We start from the raw sequence: 8,002 nt of genomic DNA, 5'->3' as shown, positions 1-8,002 counted from the left end.
TTTGCTGTACTGCCGGCTCTGAAATGTCTTAATATGGTCATCAAGCAATTTTGAAAACCCACACAGCATATACACGGTTACCCAGCACATTAGTTTGCAACATCTGGAATCATTAAAGTTCACTTTTTCTGGCCTTTGGTGAAAGTCACTGAAGGAACAGAACTTGAAATAAGTTAGCAGGTGGATCTGACAGGATATGTCAGCTTTTCACTGTGAAATACAAATTAATTTGAAATATGAATATGGAGGAGTGCCATCACGCCGGCTGTTTCAGGATGCACCTGGCCATTACGCTGCCACTCAAGACAAGTTTGATCAAGAAAACTTCGGTGCTGTACCTGTCCTCATATTTTCTTTCAACAGAATCCATTTTTCCATTTGTGTGCGCTCAGTACTGCACGGGAGGAGATGTGTCATTTTATTCTTCTGTACGGAAACACACGCCGGTAGTTGAAAGTTTAAAAAAAAGAGTAAAGAAGGAAAATAGATTTCCATGCATTTGTTTGATTAAACATCTCATCTCAAGCTTCTCACAAGCCACAGTAAGAGGATCAGTAAAGTTCAAAGCTAAAAATCCTGGGATAATTATAATCACTCTTTGACTTTTAAGTGGAAACTCTACGACTGCGTCTCTTCAAACACAAGCAGGTTTGTGTGCAGGAGAGAGAGAGAGATGGACTGTGTGGCCCCCCTCATTATTTACGGATTCTTGCAATCTTTGCAGCATGTTAATTACCGTCTCACAGCTTTTAATAGGATGAAGTGAATTATTGATTAAGATTAAGGGCGTTGGTGTGGCCCAGGGTTTGAATTAAACACATCAAGGGGCTCTCAGAACAATAATCGTACAGATGCGTATGAAGCATATATGAGGTCCGAAAATGCCCTCCTAATTGTGCTGGAATATTTTCCTCATTGGCGCGTCTTGTGTGAGCACAGCGTCCAGTAAGTGGTGCCCTATAGTCAGTGGGAGAGCGCCTGCCTGCTCAGTGTATTCTGCGAGCAATCATAGCTCACCGAGTCACGGACCAGTGGAAAATGTCAGATAAACATCACACTGCGAACACTTCCTCCTCCCCCCGCTCTCTCTGCATGTATAAGCGGTTTAAGAATAGCACTAGAGATGGAGCTGCTTATTTTAGTGGCACCCTCAGAGTCAGAAGGTCAAATGAAATATGACGTTAGCACAGGAGAACGTGGTGCTGAGGGGGAAATCGGATGACGGAGGTACATGTCGGGATATGTTGTGGGTTTGGCTCCCATTCAAAACGGTGCATGTTATTCCGTCTCACCGACATCTTTTGCTGTCATCCTCCATTATGTACCACGCAATAAAAGGAGGAAGCGAGACTCGGGGGGTGGGGGGTGGAACGGGGAGGATGTGAAGGATGTGATACGTGAGTCAGTGCTTTCAAATGCTGCACCAAAAAGGCTGCATTAAGACGACGCCGCGACTTGGCTCGCTCTCAACCATCCAATTCACACCTTCTCGCAAACATTCACAAAAGCGTGTTGTAATTTCCTGTGAGACTACAGAAAAAAAAAAAAAAAAAAAAAGATAGTCAGGAACAGCTCTCACTGCAGGCTCATGCTGTAAATCACATAAAAGCAGCTCTGATATTTCATTTTAGCTGAACATTTCTCTGCTCATCGACCAGTGAGAGAAAAGTGGCCTGTGGAATATCTCTTCCAGTCTCATGACATATTACACTAACACTCTGTACTGCTAGTGGGACTTACACCATGTAACCCTTTTGTCAGATATAATAGCTTTTTACCTTGTATTGTTTTAACCTGACAGATGTCGCAGTAGGTGAACCACATGTAGTGTAATTTTGAGGATCTCACGTTGATCTTTTTATGTTAAATACGTTCAATTGTTAAGCGTAAACTCAACCAACTTCTGTATTTACACCTCATATCACAATGTAATATAACTTCACAAAAATAGAAAAGGTTTTGATATTTCTATCTACACTTTTAAATGATTGACAGGAATATTGTGATATAGAGTCACTCGCTACTTTATTTGGTCAATTGCTCATTGCAATTATCTAATCAGTCGATCAGACAGCAGCAACTCATCAAGCATCAAGGCATTTAGACGTGTTCAAGTGACCTGTTGAAGTGCAAACTGATTTAAGTGACTTTGTCAAGAGCAAACCATGCTACCTTGCCTGTCCAGGTATTTCACAAATTGTTGATTGACCAGGATATAGAATATTACAATAATATATAATGATATTGTACCAATGCTACAAGACCTGTAATCTGATATAGTTTTGTGTCTGCTTATAGTAGCTAATAGTTTGTCTCAGTGATTGAAATTAAACAAAAAGTTGCTCGGAGAGGATTTTTTAAGAGGGTTAAGAGATTTGAGGAGACGGGGAAATTAAGTCACTTAACATAAGTTTGCCATTACATTTAAGTGTGTCTGAAGACTTCCATTTTGCAAAAGACCCGTTTGCTTGTAATACTGATTTTCACACTGCCTCACTGGTGCAACTCACATTACTTGGCTTTTTGGTTTCTTTAACTTGTTTCCATTACTGTTTGTAATGTTTAGAGTCACTCAAAGATGGGACTTAAGTGTGTGTGTGTGTTTTCAAACATTTTGGAGATGATGCTTAAACTACAGCATACAACTCACAACATAATTACCCAATCATGAATTATGGAATATAATGCCACTGTCCAAAGGATTACAACTCCTTTTATGAGCATTTAAAAGACTTGATGAAGCCTCATGTCATGTTTCTCAGCTTTTAAATAAGTCATCTTTAAGTTGAATTGTTTTTCTACATACATCTACAAAAAAAACAGTCCTTGGTCCATTTTCTCTTTCTCTTTAACTGTAGCACAGAGCAAAGACGAGTTTCTGAACATTATGTTCACTCCCTCCTCCCATTAATCCTCCCTGGCATTCACTTGCAGAGTCAACCGGTGTTCATGGCAACAGTGAGCCTTTGGCAGGACCAGTCATGTCTGGACTGGTCTAAGATGCTGAGGCGCTATGTTTAACTAGGCCCATCCTGCTGCGCTGCTGCTGTTTATTTCCCCTGTGACAGTCCACTGATCTCCACTGAGCAGCCAGAGACGGAGAGAGACTGCGAATCATTATGCACACCTATAGTATATATACACTTACTCCAGCTGCTGAGGAGTTGATAGGATCTTGAAAACACGGGGGGGGGGGTTGGGTTTTCGCCCAGCACAATAAAAAAAAAATCTCAATTTTCAATCAATTTTTCAGACTAAAAATTAATATATGATGAGTGTTTGTGTCCAAACTGTTAACTCTGTTTTCTGTCAGATGCCCTCCTCTTCTTCACCAGCTCTCATCCGTCAGTCACACCCCCAGAAAATAAGGATATTTCAACCAAGTCTTGTAATTTTTATTAATCTGTCATGTATTGCATCATTATTTATGCAAAATAAACAGGACCACAGGTATATACACCAATGTTTAAACAGATGTTCAGTAACTATTATACTGTATTTCACATTGGCTGGTTGCATTACTGCACTGTCTTCATCTTCTTTGTCTCTGAATCCTCATTGAATTACCCACAGAATCAGTGGATTATGTGCTTTAATAATATTTATATCATGTCTTCCATAACATCATCTAATCCCTCCTCCCTTCCCTCTCTCTTTATTAACTCCCTTGACATTGTTGGTCTCGCTTTTCCATCACATACACACACACTGACGTGCCCATGCAGAAATCACTTTCATTTATGAACACTCATTGTTTCTGCTGTTCTGACTCATTCGCTACTAGAACAGGAAGTTAACCCTTTCTCCACCTCATCCAGCTTCACCTGCACCTGTTGCCCTCATCCCAGGCCACAGGCTTACAACTTTAGCCCCAGTCAATTATCTCACTACTTGCATCCAGAGGCAAATAATAAACAGTCAGTGCAGATGTTCTCACTGGCATGTCATAACTCAATCAGCGGATTTAATGACGGACACAGCAGTTCCAAAAGCTGCATGATTTTATGAATAGATCATTTTCAAGGCTTTCCGTGCAAGATAGACGTGACATAAATAGATCCGGGGCTCTTCACAATGTTATGTCATGTCTTTGACTGTGAGCAAACAGTGTCAGTCACTGCATTAAAGAAAACCGCAACCAGATTCACTTGTCAGATCAAGCAACTACAAGGTTTAAAAAGAAACTACAGAACTTTTTTCAAGTGACGTTAAAATAAAAGCATCAAATCACTTACTTTCAGCTCGCCAGTGACGGCTGCCATGGAAAAGGAACAGCCGTGTTCAAGAAAAGCAACATAACATGTCAGGAATATGCAAAACATGTGCAAGAGCAATGTTTAGCTTTAAGAACGGATTACTGCTAAACATTATAGAGTGTGGTTGCCAACATTTCCAAAGCACTAAAAAGGAGCTTCATTAGAGTTTTCACATGATGAAGGGGCCAATGCAACAGTAACGGACTATAAAAACATTTTATACATTAAATATTCCCCAATAATGTGCATGAAGGAGAGAAAGCATTAGCTTACCTTGGCTGTTTGGCCAAGTCTTCAACACTTCCCGTCCACTTTCAATCAATTTTTTAATGCATTGCTACTGCAATTTCTAGTTTTCCTCTGGTTAATACTTTTTGAGAGGGGTAGTGAGGCTTTTAAGGTTTAAAAATGCTCAGCATTTCCAGTTCTACAATCAAGGCAGCAACAGCATAATTTCAGTCGTTCATGGCAGAGATTAAATTTGAAATGGGTACAATCTTGTTTTCAGTCCATTCTTGACCTGAAAGTTTTTCAAAACCGTCGATGGAGAAAGTAGACTGTCTGAATGTGGTTCAGTGGTGGGATATTTTACAGTTGTTCGTGACAGAGGCGAGTCCGCTGCCGCCCTGTCTTTGGATGAAACCACATCGTGGCTCTGGTGCTGAATTACTGACACACTTGAAATTTCATTTTACGAAGTAGAGATGTATGAAGCTTTCAAAGCACAATATCATCCACTGCATCCAGGGCCACGATCTTGCCACTGGGTTTCAGGCGGGGCCCTGTGCAAGTCATGGCATGTACCACTGAGAACCATTTGAGACATGCCATGGTCATCATCAACTTGATGGACGAACAAGGTACATTTTATGATTTAACCTTACCATATAGCCCCTATTGCCAGCACTATGATTTCAGGTTTCAGATCAGCCTCACTTGACCTGAAATGACCTTCTTAGATTAAACATAGCAATATAATAGTAATCGTGTATATCTTTGGTTACACTTATACTGTATATGCTATGGTACAATGAAGGGATACATGATTGATGGTACCATGTGTTATTCCTTAGTATCTGGCTGCAATTAGCAGGAGATGCTGCAACTTTTCAGTCTCATTTATCATCAGCACATTCTCCAGCACTGCTCATCTGTGGGAAAACAAAGCTAAAGTCAAGTCACTTGAAAGTATACTTGATGTTAAAATACAGAGGAAAGGCATCTGTAACTAGTGTTTGTAAACCGCCGAAACACTTCATGCTTCCCCATTTTGCACCTTTTCTATATATAAACCATGATGATAATAATAAAGTTGGATTGCATTAAACACAAAGGCAATAATTATCTTCTGGAAAAATAAAAGAAAATACTTATTTTCAGACATTTTTTTAGTGTGTACTAGATATTTGACGTTTTGAAAAACGAACATTGTTTTTTTTTGTTGGGGGACTTTACTGCATTACAACTGAAACCATTTCCATTCTGATTGAAGTTAATGTGACACTGGGCAGGCTTCAGATTAACTCTGTCATTACTTACACAAACTGAATTGATTGCGTAACGCATTCTTGCTTTGAGAGAAAACCTTGAATTAGTTTCATTAAAGATCGGGATGACATTTTGGGAAATAACACTTGCTTTGCTGAAAATTGGATGGAATTCATTAGCACTCTCACATCTGCCTCACAAGTTAACACAGAACAAAGACTGGAAAAAAACAGATTATGTGCAAATCACATCAGTAACAAAACACCAAAAACCAAGGGGAAAAAAAGCCTTGTACAGTGTGGACCTGCATTCATTTTATTTAAGCGAAAGAGAACACTTTTGCATTCAGATGTCATTCAAGATCAGGCACATTGTGACACTGGCTCTATTTATAAGGTAGGTCCCACTTGACACACTGGTTATTTCATTTTTTTGAAGGTTCTCTTCTAAGAAGAGAGACTAAAAAACAGAAAAGCATTAACACACTCCTGCCCCATAAAAATACATTTTCACTCAGTGATTGCGCTGTAGCCTTCAGACCCCCTTCAAGACCAGAAGCATTGTGACACTGGCTCTCACTTATAAGGTAGGTCACTCCCACTTGACACATGTGTCGGTGATCACAACAATTAGCCTCCATCTGTTGGGAGGGAGCAATCAGTCAAGGAGAGTTTGACACTTTAACTTAGAAACAGAAACCAATGTAAAAAATATGTCTAATAGATGAACAGACAAGGTTTTTACATGAATAATGTCATAGCCTTTTAACTGCACAACTATACAACAGAGATAAATATGCCCATGATAACATACAGTCAATGTGGTGAGCTTTTAAATGAATGAATCCAAAAGAGGTCTCTCTTTAAAAGTAAAACCACCAAGTTTTCTCCCCTTGACCATAAATTTAACAGAAATATTTTTATATAATTGGAAATATACACATTTTTTATATATAAAAGTGTGGATGATGTTTTTGTTTGTTCAAGGGGTCGAAAACCTTAATTTATGTTCTGAATATTTGCCATTTCTAATGGATTATGACCTCAAAACACATGTGTTTTTTTTTTTGGATTTATGGATTATCAGAGAGAATAACGCACATCTGTTAAAACAAATAAACAAAAAGAGTCTTCAGTCTTCACTGATGATAAGGACACAAATGAAATGAACACATTTCAGCAAAGAGATATACAAAAATGAATTCTTAATAAGCCAAATCCTAAAATTATAAGATCTACTCCAATATTATGATCAACTCAATAATGTATTTAATGAGCAACACCTGATGGTTTTCAAAAGAGGCAGAACTCTGAGAGATTAATATTTACCAACTCTACCTTTAACTGACTTTAAGTGACTTTACCACCTGTTCCTGTATGGTTGTTGAAGCCAATGCCAATTATATTTCATTAACAGCTTCAAACATCCTCATACAGGCAAATAAAGGTCTATAACAAGAAGGGTCTCATGTCTGACTACATGTCATTTATCTCATTACTTTACATGTGTTCACATGTTGGAAAAACAAGTAGAAGTAACTACTAAAAAGGAAATACAGAACACAGAAGCGTGACTGGAGGTTTTACTTAAAAAAAAAAAGAAAATTGACTATGACCTAAAATGTCTGTTATACCGGACATCTTTGATGTATAGCTGTACAGATAAAAGGTCTATGACACGTATGCTGATGTTAAAACCTTACCTATGCATCTAGAATACTTTTTTTGCATTGTTTTATTCTGTTTCTATGCATTTTAAATAGTCACATTCTCTTTGACTGATTGCTCCCTCCCAACAGGTGGGGGCTAATTATTGTGATCACCAGCACATGTGTCAAGTGGGAGTGGCCTACCTTATAAATGAGAGCCAGTGTCACAATGTGCCTGATGCTGAAGGGGAAACTATGTGTGCAAACATGTTTGGGGTTGTTTTTGTGTTTGAATCTGCTGTTTTAACATACTGTGCCTTAGTTTTAGTCATTACACCTAATGCCCTGATTCTCCTGAATGCAAATAACATTTGTGTCTTGAAGCCGTTTCCAGAATAACCATCAATATGAACTATATATCATTTCACTATGGTCAGCATGTGGCTCCCGGCAAGCTTAGCAAACAAACTAAGCTGCAACTAGCAGGAATTATGAACTAATTAAGCTTTCAAAAAGAGGGGAAAGGAAAATGGGAACTGTTGGGTCACTGAGTAGAAGCCAGTTTTATAACTTTTGGGGGAATGAGTCAAGCCTTTCAAATAAGGAATGT

The sequence above is a fragment of the Solea senegalensis genome, linkage group LG1 (assembly GCF_019176455.1).
Source record: "Solea senegalensis isolate Sse05_10M linkage group LG1, IFAPA_SoseM_1, whole genome shotgun sequence".
Classification (NCBI taxonomy): domain Eukaryota; kingdom Metazoa; phylum Chordata; class Actinopteri; order Pleuronectiformes; family Soleidae; genus Solea; species Solea senegalensis.
Note: the sequence above shows the minus strand (reverse complement) of the source record.